Source organism: Ursus arctos, unplaced genomic scaffold (assembly GCF_023065955.2).
Source record: "Ursus arctos isolate Adak ecotype North America unplaced genomic scaffold, UrsArc2.0 scaffold_13, whole genome shotgun sequence".
Classification (NCBI taxonomy): domain Eukaryota; kingdom Metazoa; phylum Chordata; class Mammalia; order Carnivora; family Ursidae; genus Ursus; species Ursus arctos.
In genome coordinates this window covers 9310328-9336303 of record NW_026622797.1, presented here as the reverse complement: position 1 = coordinate 9336303, position 25976 = coordinate 9310328, and the positions used below count along the sequence as shown (strand labels likewise).

The window sequence follows — 25976 nt, the reverse complement described above, 5'->3', positions numbered from 1 at the left end:
GCCCGCCTTGGGTGGGCTCTCCCGAGGGCGCGGTGGGAGAGGGTGGCGGACACCGGGCTCCGGGCGGCGCTGGCTGCTGTTTTGCTGTTTTAGCCTTTTGTTTCAGCGTACAAGAAAATGGGGCGAAATAGAGCTTGGTGTGCGTGTGTGTGTGTAAATCAGGAGGCGTTTGGCTTGGAGCCATTTTTTTTCTTAATTGTGGAGAGAGAAAATCCCTTAAAACGGTTTCCCCAGGGAGACGGGGCTGTGCTCCTCCTCTTCCTCCCCAACGTCTGGATGGAGTGGATTTCCCTCCCTGCCTCTGCCCACCTTCTCGTTCTCCAGTCTGTCTCCCTCCCTCCTTCCCCTTCCTTCCCGCCCCACCTCGGTGAAACCCCCGAGCGAGCGGGGTGTCTGCAAAGCGGCCCGGTCACCTGTCGTGGCAGCTGCATGGAAATGCTGGCGCTTCTGCTGTCTGGTCTGTGCTTTTTCCTCTGGCAAATCACGGAGATTCCACTTAGAATACCAACCCTTCCTCTTTTCTCTGTGCTTCAAAACAAAGTGCATGATGCTGGTTCCGAAGTTTGACCCGCTTGGGCAATTAGCAGGGAGAGGTGTCTACTTTTTCCTGTCACACCACTTCAAGGTTGGAAAGGTGAGGGCCATCTAGCTTTGTGGAAGGAAATGAGGGTGACACAGTCCGACTACCGGGGATGGCATGTGACTTACCTGCTAAATTGCTGTGGTGATCAGAAAGTCTTCTAACACTTCTTGGGGACAGTCAGCTTCCCTTGCAGGGCTCTGTTTCCTGGATTTCTGTGTTTGGGGGCTCTCCTGTTTGTATTTTACAGTTCAGCAGCTCCTTAAGGACGCCCAGTAGGCAGGTTTTTCAAAAAGCATAGAGAAAGATAATTTATTTCTAACGTTTTGAAGAATGTAAAAATCCGCCTTTGCGGGGGCTCTTTCTGCCTCTCTGTGTCTTGGGTTTCTCTTTCTTGTTAGCTGGAGTTTAGTTTTTGCCCTCAAGGCCACTGGGAACCGTGCTGTGGTCCTGGAGAGGGCTCATCAGCAGGCCTGGCAGCGTCAGATAGCTGGGGTTTGAGGTTGTGATGGATGTATAGTGACAGGGCACCTTGCACAGAGCCACACTGCAATCCAGAGAGCAGCCGCCCAGCCTCCTGGCTGCCTGGTGGGACATTTTAGAAGCTGATCTCAACGTTGTGCAATGATAGCCATATTCAGACTGGGAGGACCTCAGGCGTCCCCCTTGTGTCTTGATAGTTTACTGTCGTGGAAATGAATATGTGAATAAATTGTGAAAAGCCAAACCTAGTGTTTAGTTCCTCAATTTAAAGAGTAATAATTTGTAGGAAGGAGTTATTTGAAGATGTGAATTTTTCTTTAAGAATTTTAAGTGGTCTATTTTAGTAAGGGCCATGAAAGTAGCAGGATCTTCATGTGATAGGAGAGGTGGTTGACCTCTAGAGTTAGAAGTATGTAGACCTGAGTTAGAGGGAGTCATATGGGGAAAATTTTTAACATAGTGGAGCTCTCAGGGGACGAGAGTAGAAAGCCAGCATTGCTTCCTGTGCCTGAGAAATAATAATAATGTGGTTTCTACTGTATACTTTAAAATTGACTTCATTTAGAAAGGACGTGTGTGTCATATTGAACTTTCTGTTTTCATATGGAGCCGTAATTTGGTTATTCACACATTTTCCCCACCAAAACTCTGAAAAAAAAAAAAAAAACCTCTTTGACCTATGAAAAGGTACGTGGTACATGAAACTTGTTTCAGGCTTAATGCCAAGATCCCAAGTAGTGGAAGACTGGTAAAGAGACAGCACCCTTCCTTCCAGTGGGATGTCCGCCTTCTCACCAGCCAGTGTACCGGACAGCTCGTGAAGCCCAGGTTTTCTTTGGTTTTACTGCAGGTTCACTGAGCACTGGAAACCGGGAATGTTTATTGAGTGCCTAGCATGTGCATGGCGAAGCTAGAACATTGTTCTTCATCTGTTCCGCTGCATTTACAAAAGCAATTGCAGTCTCCCTCCTGTTCTTTTCTGTGTGTGGAGAAAGATTGAAGATAGAGTGGGCCAGCTATGCATGTGATTCATAAAAATTCATTAAAAATTGAGTAAAACTTGTGTTATGAAATACTTGATTTAGTTATTGCACTGGCTCCTGTGTAGGGTTCTGTGAAGTATTTTCAGTATTACCTTACTGAAATTGTTCTCTTGCCCTTAGTGAGACTGCTGCGACAGCAGGGAATATGTAATTAAAATGTAAAATTTCTTTTAATTTCGCTGGGATAATGTTAATTCAGTTATTAAATTTTAACATACCAAACATACTGTTTTTTTCTGTGGCAAAATATACATATGAAATTTATCATCTTGGGACTTCTGAGTGGCTCACTTGGTTAAGCGTCTGCCTTCAGCCCGGGATCAAGTCTCTCATCGGGCTCTGCTCAGCGTGGAGCCTTCTTCTCCCTCCACCTGCCTCTGCCCCTGCTTGTGCGCTGGCTCTCTCTCTCTCTCTCTCTCTGACAATTAAATAAAATCTTTAAAAAAAATTATCATCTTAACAGTTTGGTGGCATTAGTACATTCCCATTGTTGTGCAGCCATCGCCACCATCCTCGGCCAGAACTTTTTATCTTCCTGCACTGAAACTTTGTACCTATTAAACAATAACTTCTCATTCCCTCCTTCCTTGGGCCCTGACAGTCACCCTTCCATTTTCTCTCTCTCTGAGTTCGACTACTTTGGGCCCCTCATGTAAGTGCAGTCATACAGTCGTCAGCTTTGTGACTGGCTTACTTCACTTAGTATGTCTTCAGGGTTCACCCATGTTGTAGCATGTGTCAGAATTTCCGACCTTTTTAAGGCTAATTAATAAATGTTCCATTAGTATATGTATGTACCACATCCATATGTGTATATCACATTTTGTTTATAAACCTTCTAAATTTTATACTGAATGTTAACAATCATGGTAACCTCATGATGAACAGGAACTCTCACTGGGGATTGAAGATATTTGTGTTAAAACAGGAAAATTAGTTCTTTAGTGCACAGTACCTTTAAAAAATATAGGATCCATAGGGGATAAAGCTTATATGTATGTTATATCCTTGCTGGGTCCTGTCATTTCCCTTGCATGTGGATTGTGACGTACGATACACCTTTTTGAAATTTGCAGATGATGCAGATGATGTTTCTATTTCCTAGCTAATGTTATAACAGTGGTCTGGTGGTATATTGTGCTGTATGGAGGAATATATAGGGCTCACCCTGCGGTATAGATTATATAGGAAGGGTGGGGAAAATGTCTATTTCCCTTTATTTACCACTTTCCAAAATCATGTGTTATTTTCCTAGCATTCTCCAATGGTGATAGATGAGGGTTTTTTTTTCTCTCTCTCTCTCTTTTTTTTTGAGTTATCTTTATGGACACCTCTATTTTAGCATTTATGATGCATTTCAGTCCATTCCAGTTAGTTTCCTTTTTTTTTTTTTTAAAGATTTTATTTATTTATGTGACAGAGAGACAGCCAGCGAGAGAGGGAACATAGCAGGGGAGTGGGAGAGGAAGAAGCGGGCTCCCAGTGGAGGAGCCCGATGTGGGACTGGATCCCGGCATGCCGGGATCACGCCCTGAGCCGAAGGCAGACGCTTAAAGACTGCGCTACCCAGGCGCCCCTCCAGTTAGTTTCCTTCTGATGCTCAAATTGCCCTATCTCTGTGACTAAGGCTTAGTCAGGTTGGCTCCAAATCCTTATGACATGCCTCTAATAATGTATAGTAGCTTCTTTGCTTTCTGCTATGACGAGATGTTCCAGGCTCATCTTGTACCCTTCCTATTCCAGATTTGGAATCAGAACAGACCATTTTCAGAGGAAGAAAAAAAAAGGAAAAATAAATGACCAATAAACATATTAAAATATGCAGTTTCACGAGTAATTAAAAAAATGAAATTAGAAAACAATGATAAGATGCCATTTGTTATGAATTGAATGTGTCCTCCCCAAATTCATATGTTGAAGCCCTAACCTGCAGTGTAATGGTGTTTGGAGATGCTGCCTTCTAGAAGTAATTAGGGTTAGGTGAGGTCATGAGGGTGGAACTCTCATGATAGGATTAGTGCCCTTGTAAGAAGAGACACCAGAGAGCTTGGTGCCCCCTGTCCCAGTCATGCCTAAAGAAGAGGTCATGTGAGCACATGACCAGATGGCAACCACCTCCAAACCGCAAGAGAGGCCTCAAGAATGAAACCTACCTTTTTGGCATTTAAATCTTGGACTTCTAGCCTTCAGAACTGTGTGAAATAAATTTCTGTTGCTTAAGCCAATCAGTCTGGTGTTTTGTTATGACAGCCTGAGACAACTAAGGCACCATTTTTAATGTATCATATTGGCAATATATATATATATATATTTAAGATTTTATTAATTTATTTGAGAGAGAGCGAGAAAGTGAGCATGAGTGAGGGGAAGGGCAGAAGGATAGGGAGAAGCACGCTCTCTGCTGAGTAGGGAGCCCAATGTGGGGCTCGATCCCAGGACCCTGGGATCATGACCTGAGCTGAAGGCAGATGCTTAACGGACTGAGCCGCCAAGGCGCCCCTGTATTGGCAATGTTATTCAGACTCAATTTACGCCTTACTAGATGTGATATGATTTGGTAAAGCATGATATATGTAAAGTATTATATTATGATTGTTTTGTTACTTCTCTTGGTAGTCTTAATATTTGGGCATCTCTCAGTTTGGAAGGGGAATAAGGCAGATAGTGATTTCCAGTGCTGGTGAAGAAGGGAAATGTGTACTCTTTGTTCTAGCAGAGACTTAAATTGATGCACTCATTCTAAATAGCTGGTATTGTATATCAAAATGTAAAACTTGCATAGCTTTTAATACAGCAAGTCCATATTTAGGAATGTGTTCTAAAGAAATATATGATAGGAAAAGTTAGCAAAGATATGTGTATATAATAAAGAACTACTTACAGTATATAATTATATAGTAAGTAACTTTGAGTAAGGAATTCATTAAATAGATTATGGTTCTTTGTTCCATGATGCCATTGAAAATAATGATATGGATCTATACTATGTCCAGTCTGGAAAGATGCCTATGATATATTATTGATTTAAAAAGGCAGGTTACAGAACTGTAAGCGTAGCACTTCCATAAAATATAGGCATAGAAAATGCTGAACAACTAGGCTTTGGATGTTGAGAACCAGGCCTGTGAGGATCTAGGCTTTGGGAACCCCCTAACGGATGGTCTGTTTGGTCACCATGTCTCAAAGACTGTACCAACTGGTTACATTCTTGTGTAATAAGATTCAGTTTTCCTGGAGAGAGGAAATATGATTGGTCTGGTTGGGGTAATTTGCTCCGTGTGTGTGTATGTGTGTGTGCGTGTGTGTGCGCGTGTGTGTATGATTGCTCTGTTATTTCACAAAGACCTTATGGAATGCAGGAGAAGTCACAAGTAAAGTTGGGGTGCTTTTAGCTAAAGAAAGGAGAATACATTCTAGGAAGACAGGAGATAAATGCCACTACATATTTAGTTAACATTAAATAAAGTCTTTGCTGAAAAATGTTGAATTAATTACCATATCTTCATAAATTACTACAAACTCCGATAAGCTTGGTCTTTCTTTTCCCTTTACCGTCCCATTGTGGCATGATAGGACCTATACCAGTGGGTCAGTTCTATTTGGTTTCTTGCTTTCATAGAAAACAATGGGTGGAAATTAAAATTTTGGGTTATTTATGGATTTTAAAAGTTATGCTGTTTTTCCCTTTAAATGTGATTAATTCAGGATCAAATATATTTCTCTGATGTCAATGAGTAGGAATAGAAGTCTTGTACTTGTGTGGTGTCAGTGATTCCCATCCTTGAAAGAGAATTTTAAGACTAGAATTGAAAAGTAGTGTTTATGGACATCCTCCAACAGTAATGATGTGGTAAGTTGTAGTGAGTAGTGAATTATTCTCTAGGTGTGCAGAGGTGCTGTGCAGATAATATAGACTTATTTGAACAACTTTCTCACTGTTGGTTATTTTTAATCAAAAGCACAAATAGAGTCAATATGGGTGTGAAAGAGCTCTGAGAAAGATAGCACACACTACAATTTAAGATATTAATTTCTTACTTTTGAAAAATGAAAGACTTAATTTAGACCTTAACAGATGTGAAATGGTTTGGAAATGCATAGCACAAGGTGTTCTGTTGTTACAGTTTTTTCTGCTCTGTTTTTGGTAGTCTTGACACGTGGGTATCTCTTCCCACCTTGGAATGGACGTAGTAGAGCCACAGGTTTAAAGTGTTTGTTGTATTGGCTTTTTCATGTCTAATTAAGGCGGAGAAGTTGGCTTTTTTTTTTTTTTTTTTTTTTTGATTTTATTTATCAGAGAGAGAGAGAGAAGGAGCAGGGGGAGGGGCAACGGGAGAGGGAGAAGCAGATGCTCCGCAGGGAGCCCGATGTGGGGCTGGATCTTAGGACTCTGGGATCATGACCTGAACTGAAGGTAGATTCTTAAGCTACTGAGCCACCCAGGCGTCCCAGAAGTTGGCCTTTTTAACTTTTTTTTTTTCTTTTTAAGTAATCTCTACACCTATTGTGGGGCTCAAACTCACAACTTTGAGATCAAGAGTTGCATGCTCTACAGACTGAGCCAGCCAGATGCCCCGAAGGTGGCCTTTTTAATGAATACTTTTTATGACAAGAGTCTCAACCTTTACTTTTAAGTCTCAGCTGTTGATCCAGCTAGTTACTGGTTGGAACATTGGGTTCTAAAGGCTCTTTTGTATCTACTTTCAAAAACTTTTTCTCAATGTTTTGAAATTCCACTTAAATGTTATAGACAGATGTCACTGAGCTCTTTCCTGCTGAATGTTTCCTTTACCAGTTTCTTGCAAATGACAAAGGGAAGATTAGTTTAAACTTCTGAGGCAGTTACTCCTGATTTGTGTGTGTGTGTAATTTTCAGTCTCTGGCACGGGAAATCAGGAGTCTTGTGTAGAAAACCCACCCAGTACCACATTTGTTGTTCCCTACATTCCTTTCCTTCATATTCGACTATTAAGAGTATATGTTACCTCCCTGGGAAAATGCATGACATTGTTTCTGAGCATGGGTGACTAAATAGTAGTGTCAGAGGTCCTCTGTGAGCAGTAGGCTGAGCTGTTAGTCCTGGGCCCGTTCTCTTATTCCTGAAAAGTTGATCAGTGGTGATGTTACCATATGCTGAGAATATGCAGGATTATCTTTGCACATAATCTGCTTCTTTTAAGCTTCAGACAACCAGCTTAGCCATAAAACCAGATGGACAGATTCAGCTCCAGCGGTTAGAATGTCAAAACATGCATCATAAGAAGTTAGGCTTATGCTGTAAGGCTTATGCTGGTCAACCAAAGCTGACATTTTAGGCAGCGAGACTTACTGTTGCTAATTGTTAAATAATTAGAAAATTTAACTGTGTATCAACATTTGTCAAATTAGACAAATGATACCCCTGGTTAATTTAGAGGAATAAGTTGAAGGAGGTTGAATCATGGGCATAGCCAGGTAGATGAATGTTGTTTGAGCTCACTGAGTTTTTCCAGCCCTTACAAATAGTTTGAATCTTTTTCATTTTTCTTGTCATCTTTTCCTGTGAAATGAGAAACCCTGTCTTGTGTTTCCTATGTAGGAAGTTAACTTTTCTGGACTAATTTTCTGATAGCTGAATAATAACTCCTGTAATAATTTGAAATGCTTGGATAAAAACACAATTCTTTTTTTTTTTTGAAAGATTTTATTTATTTATTCGACAGAGATAGAGACAGCCAGTGAGAGAGGGAACACAAGCAGGGGGAGTGGGAGAGGAAGAAGCACGCTCACAGGGAGGAGCCTGATGTGGGGCTCGATCCCATAACGCGGGGATCACGCCCTGAGCCGAAGGCAGACGCTTAACCGCTGTGCCACCCAGGTGCCCCAAAAACACAATTCTTAACGGAAGATACCTCACAGTTTGCTTATCTTATTCCATTAGTAATAATTTTAAATACTGTGACAGAAGTGAGAAGGAAGTGGCATGCATATAGTTTTGTCTCCTTACCCAGCTTTGATTCGAAGGGACTTGGGAATAAATTAAATAGTATAGGATTGGGGTGCTGCCCAGAATCTATCTGTTATAGCTTACTAGAGCATCAGTTCCCAGCCTTTTTGGATTTATGGCATCCTCTTTGTGTTTGATTTTGCATCTCCCTCCACCTCGCCATTGTAATGGCTGTGACAGCCAGGACTGTGTTATCAGGGGAGAGCAAAGTGCTGATACACGCAGTTTGCAAATTATCACCATAATTCAGTTTTATCTAATTATGTCAACCTTTAATTTTAACTAATCACTGCCATTAACAAGCCTCACAATTTCATTGCTCTATGAAATAGATTTATTTAAGTTTTTCATCAATTAAAATTAATGTTGTTTTGAAAAATCTTGTGATTCAGTATAGTGAATAGTATTTGTATCTTATGTGTATTAATGTGCAAGAAATGTGCTAGAGAAACTTTACCATTGTAGGTCCTTCCTAGGCTAGAAATGCTTTCCCGTGCAGAGGCATATATAGAAGCAAAAGTGTTTAGAAGGTGCTTTGAAATCAGCTTTCTATGAGTTTAATGTAATAAATTTATTGTAAATAAATAGAGAAGTCTTAAGGTTGATCATATGGTTCAGAAATGGTGTATCTTTTTTAATTCTGAGAGCCCAGGAATGTCACACTGTCTTCCCTTTCTTAGCCTTCTGTGTGTTGCATGTAACTGTGGTCTCCTCGGCTGACTAATGATCATAGCAGTGCAATCTCTTTGGCTGTCCTTCACCCATGTTAAGATGTTGAAGTTCTTTGTCTTTCACATGACACAGAAAGATGGCATGTGCTTGATTTTGGGAAATCAGTTTGTTTCTCTTGTGTATATAAGACAGCCAGAACTTTTTGTGGGAGATAGGCTGTCATGTGAAAGATGCTAATAATCTGTGGAGGTCAATTTAAGCCAATTACTTCAACTTTTAAATTTTATTCTGTTATTATCAGACCTTTTACTGGATTGTTAATGACTAGCAAAATTGGTTTGAGTTGAACCTCCTTTGATGCTAATGAGTGGTAAAGTGGACCTAAGGTGAAATGTCTGGAGAAAGAGGCATGCTGAGAAGACGGGACTTATTCACAAATTAGATCATGAATGAGCTTCCAGAAGTTAGGATTTGGTTTAACCCTTCTCTTTAACCCCTTTCTTCTGGTCTTAAGTATTGTTACCACATACTATGATTTTGAGAAGTGAACTATCTCATAGTGTGGGTAACTCCACGCAAGTAGGGTAATAGAGATCTGCCTGGGAGTATGGGGTAAAGACAGTGCATCAACTGGGATGCAGACTTTTAACCACTGAATTTTTAGTCCAGTGGTTTTCATCACAGTCCCGCTCTTTTCTGTGTGAAAAATATTTTGTTTCTTGGCCTCTATATTGTTTTATATGTGGAACTTCAGTGTTGCATGAGATTTATAACTTTCTGCTTACTTAATTTTTAATATGATGGTATGGCTAGCATTCTTAATATTCTAACTCTGACTTAATATTAATAATATGTATATTGGGACATCTTGGAAGAAGTGCAGTAGTCCTCCCTTGTCCACGGTTTTGCTTTCTGTTGTTTCAGTTACCCAGTCACTTGCAGTCTGGAAATAGGTGATCCTCCTTTTTTTTTTTTTTTTTAAAGATTTTATTTATTTATTTGACAGAGAGACAGCCAGTGAGAGAGGGAACACAGCAGGGGGAGTGGGAGAGGAAGAAGCAGGCTCCCAGCAGAGGAGCCTGATGTGGGGCTCGATCCCAGAACGCTGGGATCACGCCCTGAGCCGAAGGCAGACGCTTAATGACTGAGCCACCCAGGCGCCCCTGATGATCCTCCTTCTGAGGTAGCCCCAGAAGGTCACTGGTAGCCTAAAGCTCCACCACATGCCTGCGTCATTCACGTCATCACATGGGTGTTGTATCATCTACATCATCACAACATGTAGGGTGAGAATAGTACAAGATATTTCCAGAGAGAGGGAGAGAGACCCCATTCACATAACTTTTGTTAGAGTATATTGTTACAATTGTTCTATTCTATTGTTATTGTTTATTCCTTACTGTGCCTAATTTATAAATTAAACTTTATCACAGGTAAGTATGTACAAGAAAAAAACATAACATAAATAGGGTTCGGAACTATTTGTGGTTTCAGGCATCCCCTGGGGGTGTTGGGTGTGAATCCCTGAGAATATATATATACTCTGTACATTCTCTCTTCGAATTCTCAGTCCCCTTCTAAATTTAAAAACAGAAAAAACAACCGGTAAATTACTAAGATATGTTGGTTTGAATGTAAACTTCTGAGTTAGTTGTAAATGAATTTTTTTTAGAGAAAGAAATGAGGGGTGGTGTGGGGAAGGGCAGAGGGAGAAGGGGAGAGAATCCTAAGCAGGGTCCATGCTGGGCATGAAGCCCTGATGCGGGCTCTGTCCCACAACCCTGATATCATGACCTGAGCTGGAATCAGGAGGCAGACATTCAACCGAATGAGCCACCCAGGTGCCCCTAGATGTAACTGTATTTTATTTAAAAAGGTGCTTTTTCTTTGACTGCGAATCTCTCTAAAAAATTCAAGTAAATGGGGCTCTAAGTGGGAGGTGACTGCTCACCTGTTGCAAAGGCTTTTCTGCTTCCTTTTTTTCTGATTGGCTGGTACAGAAGTTTTGAGTATGGTTTGCCGTGTAGGGTCTTTGTACTCCTTTGTTTTTGCTCAGGGCTCCCACTTCTGGTTGTGGTTTGACCTGTTTTCACTACTGTCGGCACCAAGTAGCTAAGCTTGACATAACTCAAAACATAAAGAGGAAAAGAGTTTTGGATTCTAGAAGGAGACTTTGGTTAGGACTCGTCGAATGAATTAAACAGAAGATAGCTGCTTCTGGGGAACGCTGCACTGATGCTTTGCTTTCTCTCGCAGAACTCCCAGGCCAGGGGAACTTGGAGCCAGTGGGTAGAATGGGAAGAAATAGGTGGTTTACAGAGTCTCTGAGTTTGAGTTTGGATATGTCATAGATTTGAAGTGTGCGTGAAAGTAGGTGTGGCAGATAGAGCACCTAGGCATGTAGTCTTTTTTTTTCTTTAAATAAAAAATTTACTGAGGTGCCTTGGTGGCTCAGTTGGTTAAGTTTCCCACTCTTTTTTTTTTTTTTTTAAGATTTTATTTATTTACTTGACAGAGATAGAGATAGCCAGCGAGAGAGGGAACACAAGCAGGGGGAGTGGGAAAGGAAGAAGCAGGCTCATAGCAGAGGAGCCTGATGTGGGGCTCGATCCCATAACGCCAGGATCACGCCCTGAGCCGAAGGCAGACACTTATCCGCTGTGCCACCCAGGCGCCCCAAGCTTCCCACTCTTGATCTTAGCTCAGGTCATGATCTCCATGTAGGATTGAGCCCGGGGCTCCACATTCCTCAGCGAGGATTCTGCTTGGGATTCTCTCCCTCCCTCTCCCTCTGCTCCTCCCCTCCTTGAAGAGCAAGCTCTCTCTAAAATCTTTTTTATTTTTATTTTTAAAAAAGATTTTATTTATTTATTTATTTATTTGAGAGAGAGAGAGACAAAGAGACCGCGTGCGTGCATGTGTACAAACGGGGAGATCCAGGCAGAGGAAGAGGGAGAAGCAGGCTCCCCACTGAGCAGGAGCCAGATCTTAGAACTCTGGGATCATGACCTGAGCCAAAGGCAGGCCTTAACCGACTGACCCAACCATGGCCCCTAAATAAATCTTTTCTAAAAAGCTTACTATGTTATGAATACTAACCCCTTTTCTTTTGTGTATATTTTCCCAGTTTGTTGGTTGCCTTTCAACTCTTAATCTGTTCATGACATATTTTGATGTATAAAAGTGTAAGTTTTCTGTGTATTCAAGTCTACCAATCTTTTTTCCATGTTTTAACTTTGATGGCTTGCTTAGAAAGTTTTCCATGGATTATTTTTTTCTCTCTTTTTTAAGCAGACAAGTATTTAAAACTTTTTGAAATAAGCTTTTTATTTTGGAATAATTTTGAATTTACCGAAAAGGTACAAAGATAGTACAAAGAGTTTCTTTATGCCTTGCCCCCAGCTCCCTCTAATGTTAACATCCTATGTAACTACAGAACATTTGTCAAAACTAAGATACTGGTGCATCATTATTAACTAAACTTTCAACTTCTCTTAGATTTCACCAGCTTTCCCCCCAGCGTCCTTCTCCTAGGGCACTATGTTGTATTAAATGGGGTGGGTTTTAAGGAGGCAGGCTCTGAATGGCAACACGCTCCATAGAGTAGCTGTGCTCACAGCACGTTTGTGTAGAATGTGTACAGTCCTTTAACACATACATGGGGTTAGATGGAGAATATCCTTGATTCCTGGGCTTAGGGACACATCTGCCCCTAGGGAGCATTCGTCCTGGCCGTGGCACTGTTGCACATGTGTGGGACTGCAGGGAACTTGGGCCTGGAGGTGCCTCTCAGATTGTCTGCACTGACTGTGCTGCTTCCCTTTTCCTTTCCTGGTCACTCCGTAGGGTGTCTTTGCTCCCACACGCCTACGTCATTCTTCTTTAGCCTGGACCAGAGTGGAAAATCCTGATATGTTGTTGATTTTTAACTCTAGGAGAGAAGGGCACCCTTACTGTAAGGAAGTTTTTTATGCTGTGGACATCAGGGTAAACCCAGAATATCACTGCTTTCACCCTTCAGAATCTTGTGCTGGGTGTGACTGGTCTTCTGACTTCACTGCCTAGATGAAGTGTGTTGTACCTACTGGGAAAAATGTGCTTGGCACGGATAAATGCATGTCTTACTCCTTAGAAAGGTCTGAAAATCTCTGTGGCTTCTTTGCCCATCTCTACCCTGGCGTTAAGTGGAAACAGATGAACGGAAGTAAGAGATGGAGATGGCAGGCTGGGGATTAGGTGGAACAGAAGCCATGTTGGGTGGCTTCATGCCTACACTGCTTGATAAAAATAGCATTAGCAGGGAGGCCTTGGATGCCTTTGCACTTACTGTCTATACTCTTTGCAGCTCAAGTACGTTGAGCTGGGCTGAACTTTCTCATGGGTAATGAGTAGCTTCTACTTGTGCGTTCAGATCAGTCTCCCTTCTCCTAGCTAAAAACACTTCTAATTTTCTTAACCTTTTCTGACTTGGAAGACACTCCTACCCTGCTTTTCCATCTAGAAAACAGTGCGAACATGATGGCTGTGCATGCTTTAGGAGGAGAGATCAGTGAAGGAGCAAAGAGGACATTGACTTTGGTTTTCTATAGAAAACCGGAAGACAATTTCTGTAGTGTTGCTCTACTCCATCCCAACTCTTAGAATCAGTTGATCATATTGGAAAGCCTCCAACCAAGCCACAGGTAACCAATAGGAATATAATTTTTAAAGCAAAATGTCCTTTAGTAGCTTGTAACTGCTTTTGTTTGGCCAGATAGGAGTCAGCCTTTTTTTTTCTGGAGTTTTTTCTTAGTAGTTTGTGACTTTGCATTGCAAGTAATAGTAATTGCTTGCATATGCATAACGCGTAGTTTGTCCACGTATGCCATTGTATTTGGTCTTCACAACAAACTTGTACATTTTGTCAAGCACGTATTTTCTTATTTTATGAGGAAACCGAAGCCAAGGGATTTGCCTGTAGTCATGTAACTGTTAAGCAGAAGTCTTGGGGCTTGAATCAGCATCAGTTGATTAAAAGTCCTGTGTCCCTTCCTCTACCCCCTTGCTCACCCTGTGGCTTCCCCACTGAGCTGGTCCTGTCAGTTTTATAGATGTACCCCAGGTGAGGCTGGTGGAGGGTTTCTGTTGGCAGTCTTGCATAATGTTGGTGACCAGAGCATATATCCCAGATTGATAATTAGCAGACCTGTCGAGTGCATGTCTACCATCTTTTCTTCCCTTTTTCCTTCATAATGGGATTGGGTTTTGTTTAGACCTTCTCTCTGTCCCCGTGTCACTGCAGAGAAAGTGATCCTGATGTATTGCAGCCCCTCATGCTGGTCCCATTCACTGTAGGTGATTGCTGGACAGGTAAGCAAGAGACCTGCCTGTCCTGGCCAATGAGATGTGAGGGAGGTCTGCCAGGAGGTTCTGGAAAATTTCTCAACCTTAAAATGACAACACTAGGTAGTCCTTTTCCTCTGAAAACTGTCTGGATGTGATGCCTACAACTGTTCCAGTTATTTTGCTACAGTCTGAACATGAAGCCAGTGTATGGGAGAGGACAGAGCCAAGAAAACAGCACAGAAACTCCTCAGAGCCTACCACCATCCTGCTTTTGACTTATTATGCAAAATAAGTTTCCCTGTTGATTAAGGCAATTTGAATTGGGTGGTTACTTGTACCTAAAGACCTGCTAATTTATGCAGTAGCTACCAGATAGATGGCTTGCTTGCTTGATTCGTTCATTCATTCATACCATGAAGGAGAAGTACAGGATATAAATGTAGAGCTTGATTTAGTCAGAGGGTTAGAGATGGCTTCCCTGAGGAAATGGCAGAAGCCTTGGTGAGAGAGATTCCTTTTCATGCTGGGCCTTGTATCCCATGTTTAGGGATTTTGGTTTTTATTGCAAAAGCAGAGCCATTGAAGGATTTAAATACATTGAAGGGTATGGCATGAGGGCAGTGAGCTACAGTTAAGTTAAGCTGCTCCTGCTAAAGAAAATCTTGGCATAACATTCCAAAGAGTCAAGTTTGATTTGAGCAGGCAAGGAGTAGCCAGTGGTTTAAGGCCCTCGTGATTCACGGGTGCATCCCGAAAGCACAGAAGAGCATCTCCGCTTGGAATCTCGTGAAGTAAATAATGCAGATACTTTTCTTCCTCCTTGCCAGTACACACACACACACACACACACACACACACACACGTGTGCACGCTCGTCTTTCATGTGTTTTAATTTAAGCATAATTTGTGAATGAATGTCATTCTTCTAAGGTTTGAATCGTTTAGGTTAAAAAATTGCAGCCAAGAAATCTGGGTTGGGGTTACAAAAACAGTATAGATGGTTTCATTGTAAATAAAATTTAAGGATGCATTAATGTATCTGAAATTGAACTTTTAGCATCTCCAAAGGTTTTTCTCTAAGTTCGATTCTCATACATATGGATATATTAGCAAAACTGGAATCCATCCCAGTGTAAGCAGGCGGGGAACCTGCCTGAACCGTAGAGTGGAAGTGCAATGAAAGCGGCAGTGTTCCTGTAATTATATTAGGATGTGATGTAGTCCCTCCCTATGTTTATTAATTAGTGGAGTTGTAATGAGACTTCCCCCCCATGCTTTTAAGGATGCTGATCAGTGGGCATCCGGGCAGGATTGTAGTTGTGTTTGGGAGCCTTCTGTGTACAAGTGGGAGGGATCCGTGTTTCAGGTAGTGGCAGGTGAGCCTCCCGCCAAGTTGGCATAATGGGAACAGGACTCTTCTGGGTTGCCATCTGTTTGTGGCTGATAGGAAACCAGCAGTGACTTCTGAGGTGTTTATGTTGAAGTACTTAGGAATTAGTAATGTTAAGACCATGCTGATCAAGTATTAGGAGGTGGGGGGTAATAAGACTATGTAGCGATTTTTCATTATTACTAATTTCAGGAGATGGCTGCTTGGGTTCAACAGTCTCCACCCCCACCCCCTGAAAAACCACAGCTCTTTTGTGCCCACCCAGACTGACCATTCAAATCCGTCTCAGTTCTGTACCGAGTTCCCATGGCAAGGCCACACATTACTCACATGACTTACGTGTAATACTGTGCATGGTGTTTGCCACTGAGGGGGTTCAGTCTGTCTCTGTAACTCTTTAAATGTCTCATGTTTTTTTGTTGTTTGAATTCTAGTGAGATATAGTTAACAAAATTTATAATTTTAATCATTTATAAAGTGTACAGTTCAGTGTAATTAAGTGCATTCATACTGTTGTGCGACCATCATGATGTTTTTAGCAAGTACTCTGACGTACTTAAAAAACGGTAGATTCTTCTTTTCCATGTATCAAATATATATAAAAAATAATCAGCATGCTCTGCCTAATGTGATGTCCCTTTGGATTTTAAGCTTGAGTATACTTCCTTTCCACATGGGACCTGGCTAGGTGAAGTGGAGGTGCTGTGCCCCCATTTCTCTGGGTTTGGTTTGCTGCTCTTGCCCTGGGAGGCTCTACTGTCCAGGCAGAGTGGTTTTCAGTTGTATCCTAAAAGCGGCTCTGTGTCTCCTGACTTATGCTTTAAAGCAAGGGTGTGGAAGAGAACAACTCACTTCTTTAACCTAGCATTACTTGTTGTGGTGGCCTGGTGAGGATGTGTGAGGTCAGAGTTAACCCTGTTTGTAACCCCTGCCAGAGAAGCAAGGTCTGGGGTGACACCTGTTGCCTCCTGGCTACAGACCCTGCTGGGTTCAACCTACCAACCTGTAGGTTTCTGTCTTGTCTATTTTAAAACAGTCAGCAGAAAGGACTGTAGGGTCCTCTATTAGTTAGAGGTTTCTTGGTTACAAGTCAGAGAGACCTAAGTGAACTCATGCAAAAAAGGGAACTTAGTGGAAGCGTTCTGAGCTGTGTACTGCAGTCGTGGTAGGGATGCAGCGGGGTCTCAGATCAGGACCCAGAGACTGGGACGCTCCACGAATGGTCCTGTTGGCTCTTTCCTTCTCTCTTCCCCTTTTTGGCTTCCCTCATTGCTTTTGAGTTATTCTCTTCTGTCACAGACCAGCATCCTACATTCCTCAGGCCCTATGGCAGACATGGTCATCAACACTCGGTTTTCCATATTAGGAACCAAATGTCTAGAGAGAGACTGTTTTCTCTGTGTTCCAGAATTTCCTGGGAAGAACTGAGAGGGGTCGTGGAAAATGGTGACACTCGTGGTCAGCTGTGGGAGGACACAGGACAGTTGACCAGGTCATTGAGGTTCAGCAGAAAGAACTTCCCTGCCACAGTTTATAAAAAGTGTTAACAATTATGAAAGGATCCAGGCTGGGAAACCACCTAAACTTTGCATTGAAATTTAAAGCAAAACAAAACAACAAAGCTAAAAACTAAACCAAGATACTATCATCAAAAAGATGCTACCATTATGAACAAAAAAAATCCTCTAAGTTGAGGAGATGAACCTGCTCAATGAATTCTGGAATTACTTTTTCTAAAATTAAATGTCTTTTTTAGTAGAATACATTATAGCTTATTTTCATATCCACATTGTTTGAACAAATTGTGATCAAAGTTTAATCAAGCAGGATAGCTTGATGTGGAAGACATATTCTTGAAAACTTGAGTATAAATAAAATATTTTAAATTATATTTTAAATGCACAGGGAGAGCTTGCTATCAGAAAAAATCTTTCTGTAATTTTTTCCCCCTAAAATCAGCTAGTTTAACTTCGTAAATTTGAATCTTCCTGCATCACATTCACTTAAGTCAAGATGTATGAGGATGACGTATGGAAGTGTTGAATCACTCTATCGTACACCTGAAACTTACCTAACACTGTATGTTAACTACGCTGGAATTAAATTAAAAAAAAAAAGTTGTATCAGTGGTCTGTCCATCCTTGCAGTCATTATCTCGTTGGGGTCTCTAGGTCATTGGCAGGTCATGCCCTCCACTGATATGAGGTGGTGAAAAAGAGCTGTTCCTATTTTTAGTTGTTTGGTTACACACATATCTCCTGTGTGAATTTGAGAACCCTCTGTGAATTGGATTTAAATTGGGATTCAACACTTGTGTGAGTTGTGAACCTATATGCAATAATCCAAGGAGATTTGACGGTATCACTTCGTGATTGCAAGGTGGAGAAGAGTGGCCTGATAATTTTGGAAATTAGTGCCATTTGAGAATTTGGGGATTTATAAAGATGTGTGTTTGTCATTTTTCCAAATGTGCATGATCTATTTTGTTTGCACATCAGTTGAAAAGTGGTTTTTACCCATTCGAGTTTTAGTATATTTTAAATTCAAACTCAAACAGTTTTCTCTCCTCGGAACATGTGGATTGTGTGAAGTATGCCATATTATTGGAGTTGAGGGGAAGGGCATGATTAGCACCTGAATAAACATGGCGGCAGTGGAAGACACCCTCTGGCCGGCTGCCCTAACATGCCCCTTGCTCTGCTAAATTTCCTGCCTTCAAAAGGGTAGGAAATATTTATTAGTGCTTTAAAGGATTTAAAAGCCAAGTGGTATTCTAACATAGTGCTGGAAGAGCCCTGCTATTGAATGAAAATTGGGAGTGTTGCATGTAGGTCGTGGGAAGCCCTTTATCCCACCTGACCTTTCTCTTCTTCTGTGGGCTTCTTTCCACAAACCATGGGGGATGCCCCTGAAATGTCAGGTCTTAAATAGAAAGCCTTGAGCCGTACTGCCCTCATCACAAATGCAGAGCCAGGGAGTTCTGAGGACTGGGGAGACTCGGTGTCTTCAAAATGACAAGTTAGAAGTAATAATGTAAAAGCAGAAAGGCATATATGAAAGGACTAATTTCATGGGGTACCTTATGGCAGCACAGAAAAAGATCAAGTTAATATTGTGAATTTGACGAGGCATCACGTTTTCGTTTACAACATGTTACATTCTTCAGAGCATTTTTATGAATGTCACTTTTGATTCTTACTTGTTGATAAAGTGTGGAGCAAATAATCTACACGTTTACAGACCGGAAACTGAATTTGGAGAAGCGGCGTGCTGCTGGAGGCCTCCCAGCCACTAACCAGTGGAGCTGACCAGATCCTCTCTTCTGCTTCCTGGTCTGGTTCTTTCCCATCTCACTTCCTTGTCTGTCCAACTTAAGAGAAATTTTATTTGATGAAAACTTAATTTACTTAGACCCCGGGCTTCTCCCACAAAAGAGTCGAGGTAGCTTAAAAGTAATGACTAAGAAGGAAGTTGTGTTGATAGAAAATTTTGGCTCAAGTAAGGCAAATACTGTCTTTCTTCTTAAACTTTAAAATGAGGATAAGAAGGGAAGCTGTTAATTTGATGAAAATTAAATTCCTTCTGTGCACCCAGAGCTACCTACCAGTTCTTAGGTCATTGCCCAGCCCCCAAATATTCAGCATTATATAAAATCTTTTTTTTTGTCCCGAATTTAGGATTGAATGAATGGAGAAAGGAGTAAACAGATGAGGGAACTTTGTGGTTGCAGACACCATGGCTTTGCTGTCTTGGTATTATATCTAGTGTGCTAGTTTTTGTTGTTTTTATAAGTTTGAGCATAAAAATCAGCAAAATATTATAGTACATTTGTAAAACAGAGGAAGATCATCCAGTCTCCACCATTATTACAGCTTTTCATCAGAGCATTTTTTAATCCTTTTCTCATATACATTTTTTCATAGTCTTAATCAAGACTACAAATACCTTTGGGGTGCCTGGGTGGCACATTCGGTTGAGCTACTGACTCTTGGTTTTGGCTAGGTCGTGATCTCAGAGTTGAGAGATCAAGCCCCATGTTGGGCTCTGTGCTCAGCGGTGGGGGGGGCGGTCTGCTTGAGATTCTCTCTCTCTCTGCCCTTCCTGCTTATGTGCATGTGCACGCTCGCTCTCAAATAAATCTAAAAAAAAAAAAAAAAAGACTACAAACACCTTTGTGTGCTTTTTAAAATTTAACATGACATAAATATTTTTCATGTTTCATATGTTCTTCATAATTATACAGTGTTATCGTGATAAAATATATATAAATGAAATTTATCATTTTAACTGTTTTCAAGTGTACAGTTCGATGGCATTAAGGACGTTCACATTGTTTTGCAACCACCATCACCACCATCCATCTCCCAGAACTTTTTTTGTCTTCCTGAGCTGAAGATCTATACCCACTAAACAGTAATTCCCATCCCCTCCCTCTCCAGCCCCTGGCAGCCACCATTCTACTTTGTCTCTATGAGTTTGACTACTCTAAATACCTCATATAAATTAAATTGCACACTATATGTCTTTTTTGTGGCTGGCCTACATTTCACTTAGCATGTCTTCAGGGTTCATCCATGTTGGAGCATGTCAGAGTTTCCTTCCTTTTTAAGGCTGACTAATATTTCATCGCATGTATATGCCACACTTTGTTTATTCATGTGTTGATGGACGCTTGGGTGATTATACTTTTTTGAGGACTGTAGTATTCCATCATGCATATAAATTATACTTCAGTGTTTGGGTATTATGGGGTATTTGGATTGCTTTTAATTTGGGACTATTTTAAAATAAAGATGTGATAAATATCGTCCTACTTTTTGATCCTCCTGGGTTGTTTCTTTTGAATGGATTATACTAACACTCATGCTCAGTTTTGTTTGCTCTTTACTCAGTTCGAGTTTAGGCTAAACTTTTAGATGAAGAGAATTTCGGTGTATGCTAAATAGAATGCATTACTCTGCATTTTCCTTAAATATACCTTAGTTTAGTGAGGAAGGACCATCCAAAGAATTCTTACATCACTCAGAGTGTTGCTTCAGTGAGAGCACAATGCAGTGGTTTACAGATGTCAGAAATGACAGATGTTTCCCTAGTTGAACTGATTTCAAGACAGTATTCACAAAGGGTCTGTGGGCTGATGAGAAGATCATACCGATCTTCAAGAATGATACATGTACAATGCTGAGACTATAATTGTTACAAGACCTAGTGGTCATGCTGGGGCTAAATTGGTATCTCTTCCTGTTTCCATTGTTATCAATCACTGGCATGTCTGTGAACACAGCTACAGTGAGAGATGGGAGTCTTGCCCTCAAAAATCTTGCATCCAGGTTGGCATGCCAACATGTCAAACAGAAAACCAAAGCCACTCAGTGAGAAAAGAACCCAGGCTGGCTTCACACAGAGGAAAGGGCAGCCTTGACTGCTTTTTAGACCACTGTTAGACTGAGGGGAGCATAGTCCCTGAGAGGCCAGAAGAGAGTTCTTCATTTCGAGTTCCTGCTCCTGCTGCTTCTGTGGTAGGCCTCTCTGCATGGTTCACGGCCATCCACTGGTAAGTCTTCCAGATCATTGGAGAGTCTCGCTCCTTTGCCAGTTAGCCCGTTGCTGTGGCAGTCCAACGTTACGCCAAAAGTTGTTCCCCTGCCCATGGAGGCTGGGCAGGCGGGCCTGGCAGGTCAGACTCCCATTTCCCTCACTGCCCCAGTGTGGAAGCCATGGCCTAAATCTCTAGTTGAGAGTGGTGTGTTTGCTTTCGCCTGGTTGAATTAAGGCTCTTTGGTACTTTTCTGTCAGTCAGGTCCCATCTGCTCCGTGTCTTTTAGAAATTCCTCTCTGGCCCATCAGTGTACCTCTCTCTCTTTTCTGCAGATTGTATTTTGTGTAACTTATTCTTGTGTTTTTTTTTTCCCCCATTGTACTGGATTCTCTTAATAGTACTAATTTCATTCACCTCTCTTGGGTTTTCCAGATGAAAAAATATTTACAAATAAGAATGATTTTGATTCTTTCCATTTTTATGTGACTTCTTTCTTTTTTCCTGTCGTAATGCACTTCCTGGAATGTCTAGAGTGATGCTGAGTAGCACTATTGGTGAACATCTTGGGCTTAATCCTCTCTTTAGCCAGACTGTCTTTACCACTGTTGGCTTTACTTACTTTCTGCCTGTTGCCAAATTGCTTTCTGGAAAGATGCGCTAGCATTGGAGTGTGTGCATTATCCACGTCCTCCCCATGTTGAGTGACCAGAGTATTGGGAAGGCTCTTCCTAATCTATGGTTCTGTCATTTTAACATCAATTTGGGTTTGGTCATTTGTTATTTCCTCTAGAAATCCTGGAGACCATGAGAACGGTCAGAGTTGGCCTAGTTTCATACATTGTTTGGTTCTCATCAACTAATTATACACAACTTTCCCTCCCTATTCCAAAGCAACACGGGTGTAGAATGGAAATTACTGTTAATCCTAGCAACACAGTTTGGTGGAAAAAGTATGGGCTTGGAGTCAGATATCAAATCTTAGCTCTGTCACTAACAGCCTGGGGAATTTTGATAAGCTTAACTTAAACTCTTTGAGCCTTGGTTTAATCATTTGTAAAATGGGGCTTTTAGTGTCTAACAGGGAGGCCGTGGAAGTGGAGAAAGATGTAAAGTGGGTTCTTAGTAGGGCAGAAGTCCTTGGTTCTTGCCCTGTGCCTTCTCTCTACCCAATGGTTCATCAACACAGTAAGGCCATTCTGCAGGAATTGTCAAAGATTTGGTAGACTTTAATTTTAATTAGAGATAAGTTGACTCTCCCCCCATAATTCTTTGTCCCGTTTTAATTTTTAAGTTGAATCAGGGTGAATGATGATTGTTTTTACATATTCTTTTAATAGTTTATTTCAAATTTTAAAGGTTGTTTAATGGGCAGAATATAAAGAGAATTACAACAGCAGTGTCTTTACATTTATTGAGCAGTTATCACTTGTGGTAGTCAGGTATTTAAGGTACTTTTCATATATTTATTTAATCCTCCCAGCAATTCTGCTCCATAGGAAACCTGCATGTAAAATTACCCGGCTCAGGAGTGTGACCCAACCTGTATCCCCTGGCAGCCTGACTGCTGCCACCATACCGCCGTCGTGGGCTTGAAGGGTTTGTCTTCTTTATTCTGTATTCCTGAAGCCCATTCTCTTGTTTACATGTGGAGAGACATAGATAGAAAAAAAAAAATCTGGTTTTTGAAAAGGCTAATAATTATGAAGTTAGATAGCAAGTCTCAAATATGGAGCATTTATATCTATCGAATACTTGAATTCTAGTCTGTATCGTTAAGTCTTTTTCCTTACCCTGGCAGTATAATTTCATTTATTCCCTCTTGAAATTGCCACCCTGATCTAAACCTTCTACTATATCTGTAGAACCCTGGCTTAACTTTTTCCTAGATTGTTATAAAATCTTCATTATTGGAATATTAAAAAACTTTTTTGTTGTAAAATATACATAACGTGGAATTTACCATCTTAATCATTTTTTTAAAAGAAAGTTATTTTTTAATGTTTGAGTTTATTATTATTATTTTGTAAAGATTTTATTTATTTTTTTGAGAGAGAGCAGACAGTGAGAGAGCACAAGCAGGGGGAGGGGCAGAGGGAGAGGGAGAAGCTGACTGCCCCCTGAGCAGGAAGCCTGATGTGGGGCTCGATCCCAGGACCCTGGGATCATGACCTCAGCCGAAGGCAGATGCTTAACCAAATGAGCCATCCAGGCGCCCCAGTATTTGTCTTTTTGTAACTGGTTTATTTCACTTAACACAACGCCCTCCAGGGTTTATCCTGTATTGTAGCATGAGTCAGAATTTCATTCCTTTTTAAGGCTGAATAATAGTCGTGTGTGTGCGCGCGTGCACGCACATGCACACACATACACGCACACTTTGCTTGTCTATTCATCTGTTGACAGACACTTGGGTTGCTTCCATGTCACTATTTGGATATTGTTGTCAATGTAGTTTTTGTCAGTAAATTCTTCTTTTTCTCAAGTTTAACTCTGTTTTTTACTTTGCTGTTGCACAGTCTTCTTAAGATCCTTCTTCACTGGCTTTATGTTGTCAAGGACCAGTCATTCAATCAAGATTCTGTTAGCTCTTCCTGAGAGCACTTTGTTGTTCATTGGTTAGAGAATTTATCTGGTGGTATTGAAGTTTATCTGTTCCCTCCGTCTTCTCCCGCTCTGTGGGGAGCTCCTAGTGCTAGTTCCCAGCCCTGTGCCTGGGCCTGTGGGGGGCACTCAGTGGACATTTCTTGCATGAGTGTCTGTTGGGTGCTTTCCTCATTTCACACTTCACTTTGGACTCCTGCAACTAAGATTAACGTACATCATCTATTGATTTGATGCATGCCTTTTTTTTTTTTAAGTTTTCCTAATTTTCAAAATTTCTTCCTGAAATTCTGGATCCTTCACTGATGAAGTGTCTCATGAATTAGAGCTAATTTACTCCAGCCTTCATGGTGCTTACATGTGGCAGCTTTTGTGGCTGCCTTCACTTTTGTCTCAGAGTTTATATACCAGCTTCTTGTAACACAAACTATAATTGGTTTTTTAAAAGATTTTATTTATTTATTTAAGAGAGAGAGAGAGAGAGAAGAGAGAGGCAGAGCACAAGCAGGGGGTGGGGGACAGAGGGAGAGGGAGAAGCAGACTCCCCGCTGAGCAGGGAGCCTGACACAGGACTCGATCCCAGGACCCCTGAGATTATGACCTGAGTCAAAGGCAGCTGCTTAACTGACTGAGCTACCCAGGCGCCCCAGTAATTGGTTTATATAATATAAGCAGTTTTTTGGTAGTCTCCGCTCTGTTCTATTTTGTTTTGTTATCAATTGTTGCTTATCATGTGGTAATCAAGAAAACATTTGGATCCTAGTCAGGTGGGTAGCTATTTTGGTCCAATTTCCTCAGGGTTGTGTCACGAGTCATTTAAGAGGAGGAAGGGCATTGAAATGTCTCACATATGCTTTGTCTCTTGTAGTTCAGAGTTTGTGGGATTTTGGGTTTTTTGCCCTTAAGAAATTTTGAAAGGGTTGCTTTGATTCAGGTATAACTATCCTCCCAAAGTAAAATAAGATATTCTGAAAAGTTGGGTTTTAAAGTTAGAAATCACTGAGAATGGATCTGTGCTGGGGAAATTTTTCGGAAGGTTATATGTGAAAATCTGTAGAATTTTGCTGGAGGCGAAACAAAGGGTGTGTGGGAGCAGGTGGTGTAGGGCGTTGAAGCATTTATGGGGCACTCATGCAGTGGAACTTTTAATAAAAGTATTTGCAGAAAAAATTTTAGAATCCTTAGTTTCTAAATTAGAAATTTGGGAGTGGAATTTAGGAGTTCAGGGGGTAAGTACCACGGGATTTGTTTACCAGTCGCTGATGGTATACTTTTTCACTAAGTCAGATGTGTGTGCCGCCTTCGGGGAAGTTATATACTCTAGTAGGGAGCAAAGTCTTATCCGCTAGATTTTAATTAAGGTGCTGAGTTTCATGCAATAGGATGGCAGATGTATTTCAGGCATCTTGAAAAAGAATTTTTGAGTCAGGGGTTACCAGTGATCACCTGCATTTTCACCATCATATTCTTTTTATTTTTCCTCAGTGCCCCCAGAAAAGTGATCTTATTAATAGCTAAGATCTTTTGTTTCGTGTGAGATCATGGCATTAACAGCTTCTGTTTGCTTAGTACATGGTTAATGTGCGTTGTGATGAGCCCAGTGAGGGAGAGGACGGAGATGGAGAAGTGGTGGTGAGCGCCGTGGACCCCAGCATCCCAGGTCGGGCTGAGGTGGAGGAGTAGCAGAGGAGATTAACAGAGCAGTCCCGAGGGAGGAGGAAGGCCAATGCTGAGTTCCTGCTGAGATCTTTCAAGGACTAATGTATTTAAAACCTTCCTCTACTCTGTGAGATAGGTACTCAAAATCCCCATTTCACAGATGGAGAAACTGAGACTTTGCGTGGTTAAAAGCATAGCTCTACTCAGGCAGCTAGTTGTGAGTGATGGACCAGGATTTGAAATCAGGCATTTAGACTCCAGAGTCTCCCTTCTTAACCATGGCTGCTTCCCAGCTTTACAGGTGTTAGCACACTCAGTTATAATTTCACCCAGAAACAAAGAAATGTGACCGTTTCGTTTGTGTAACTTCACCTGAGGCGGATGCATAGTTCTCAGCACATTTTACACTTGATCTTAGCCAAAAGGCTGAGGAGCAATCAGTACATGTTTTGAATATTGAAAAATAGCTGTGGACTTTGATTAGTGGGTTTTAGACACGTAGGGAGCCCATGACCTGTGTTTGGGAATCTGGTCCAACCTTGTCATTTTACCTGTGGAGGAATGGATGCCCTTTTTGTTGAGGGACTTACCCAAGACCTCACTGGAGCTTGGACTTTGGTCTCTTGACTCAGAGAAACTCAAGAGTTTCCTCCACTGTACATTGCCCTTGAAAATGCATGTTCTGTCACAGTGTTGTA

The 25976-nt window shown here is 41.3% G+C and overlaps 1 protein-coding gene across 3 annotated transcripts in view; it reads left to right on the top strand.

Annotated features, from left to right (window-relative positions):
- TULP4 (TUB like protein 4) overlaps positions 1–25976 on the top strand; it is a 230938-nt gene that overhangs the window by 359 nt on the left and 204603 nt on the right. The gene's annotated exons all lie outside the window — the stretch shown is intronic.